Genomic DNA, 2479 nt, shown 5'->3' with positions numbered 1-2479 from the left:
GGTGCATGGTAATGTGGGTCTTCTGCATGCATGGTGGCATGGTGAGATGGCATAGTTGCGTGTTGAGAGAATTAGAGTTAGTGGGGATCGAGTAGGTGTACAGGATTCCACCTTTTAATAACTTAAAATCCTGCTGCTATTGCTCTATCATCTAGATTTTATTTTACCAACTAAGGTCTTTCGTTTTTTGTCGTAGTTGTAATACTTATTGGATGATGCTGGCATACCTATTGAATTCAAAGCAAACATGTGTATTACAGATAGAAACCGCCGTGCAACGAGAAGTGTTCGGGCAACTACAGCTACTCCTTGATGATCATGAGTGCTCAAAAAGAGAAGCAATTGAGGATCAGCACAAAACAGCAAGGGGTCTGTTTGAAAATCCTATGATGGTATGCTATTTGTAATTGCCACATGCCTTCAACCATCCATTATTGATGCCTAATATGTTATTGTATTTTCCCAACTTTTCTTGTGTAAACACATGGAAATTGTGTATGTTAGATGGTGCACCTGTCTCTCAACTAAGCCAATTGTTTTCTTGCAGTCCAAAGCACAGGAGAATTCACTTCGCAGAGAGAAAAATGAGCTAGAGGAAAGACTAACCAGAGAAAAGGCTGGACTCGAAAAGGAACGCCTCCATTTATACAATGAGCTACAGAAAGCAAATGAGCAACGAGCAGAACTTGAGAACGAGCTTCTGCAGGCAAACTCCCTAATGGAAGAGCTACAGCGCGAGAAAGAACATGTTGTTAAGTAGGCTGAAGAGATGCGCCAAACAAACGGTAGCGGTGCATCTGTATTTGGCTCTACCAGTACTAGTGCCATTGTCTTAACAGATTTCAGCTACGCGGAAATAAAAGAAGCGACAAACAACTTTGACGCCTCCAAAAAGATAGGGGAAGGTGGGTGTGGAAGCGTCTACAAGGGATTTCTCCGTCATACTACTGTAGCCATAAAGAAACTGAACAGTGAAGGTGCAAGAGGAGATCAAGAGTTCAATGATGAGGTAATTAACTAGTAACTCTTAGTATTCCTTTCTTTTAATGCATGCCGCAAAAACATCATATATATTACTAAGAGTAGACATGCTGCCAGCTAAGGAAACACTACTAAAATGGTGCATCTAAATATGTGATTTTCCTCTCATGTGTATCAATTACAGGTAGAAACACTCTGTGGGATGAGGCATCCGAACCTTGTCACTCTGATAGGAGCGTGCAGGGAGGCCAGAGTGTTGGTCTTCGAGTTCTTTTCAAACGGAAGCCTAGAGGACTGTCTGCAGCGCGAGAACCGAAGAGAGGCACTCTCATGGCGAATGCGCGTCAGAATTGCTGCAGACATTTGCACGGGACTTATCTTTCTCCACTCCAACAAACCAAAAGGCATCGCACATGGTGATCTCAAGCCTGACAATGTCCTTCTCGACGCCAACTTTGTTTGCAAACTGGCAGACTTTGGGATCTCTCGCCCCTTGAATGTCACAAACACCACTATCACCCCTTACCACCGAACAAACCAACTCAAGGGCACAATGGGATACATGGATCCAGCATATATTGCCTCAGGGGAGCTCACGACACAATATGATGTCTACTCCTTTGGAGTAGTGCTGATGAGATTGCTAACTAGCAAGAGCCCCCTAGGCCTTCCACATCTCGTGGAGGCAGCATTAAGAAAAGATAAGTTGGAAGACATAATCGATACTTCTGCTGGGGAATGGCCACCTAAGTACACTAAAGAGTTGGCAAAACTAGCACTGAGATGTTGTCGTTATGAACGAAAGGAGCGGCCTGATCTCGGAAAGGAGGTCTGGGATGTCTTGGAAGCTATGATGAACTGCCCAGACGATAAATGCAAGCCACCAAAGTTTCTCATATGTCCAATAACACAGGTCAGTTAACTAATCAAAGAAATGAATATCTTATGTTTCTCTCTCTTTAAAAAAATGGTTATCTTAAGTTTTCCTGAGTAATCACCTACAACCTTTACAATTTAGTCACTAGCTAGATTAGTTAATGTCTACTCCAAGTTTGATGTAATAAACTTGCATCTCCATTATATTTTTCAGGAGATCATGAAGGATCCACACATTGCTGCCGATGGATACACGTACGAAGGTGCGGCCATCAAGCGCTGGTTTAAAATGGGGAACAAAATGTCCCCCGTGGCCCGCGTCAGCTTCGCGAACCATGAGTTGATACCAAACAACGCCCTCCGCTTTGCAATTCAAGAATGGAAAAAGCGACAGCAACCATGATTTCTTAACCTCGGATTTTATTTGTGTTATGATGCCATCATGTTTATGACTCGAAGCAAATAAAAAATGACTCCAAGTGTGTATGGACGGCCTGGACTGTAAGGAGTATTAGCATTAAGTCTGGGAGTCCTATTAGGCTATATTTTATGTCCTTGTATCCCATGTCTTGTGTAAACATATGAAAACTCATGTGTACTCCTGGGAGTATGTACTCTCGCT

At 42.9% G+C, this 2479-nt stretch overlaps 1 pseudogene; it reads left to right on the top strand.

The window, feature by feature from the left end:
• The first annotated feature begins 260 nt into the window (after window positions 1–260).
• On the top strand, window positions 261–2471 carry LOC119344185 (annotated as a pseudogene).
• Window positions 2472–2479: the final 8 nt, after the last annotated feature.

This window comes from Triticum dicoccoides, unplaced genomic scaffold (genome assembly GCF_002162155.2).
Source record: "Triticum dicoccoides isolate Atlit2015 ecotype Zavitan unplaced genomic scaffold, WEW_v2.0 scaffold158389, whole genome shotgun sequence".
NCBI classification, from domain to species: Eukaryota; Viridiplantae; Streptophyta; class Magnoliopsida; order Poales; family Poaceae; genus Triticum; species Triticum dicoccoides.
This window is presented reverse-complemented; position numbering and strand designations above follow the sequence as displayed.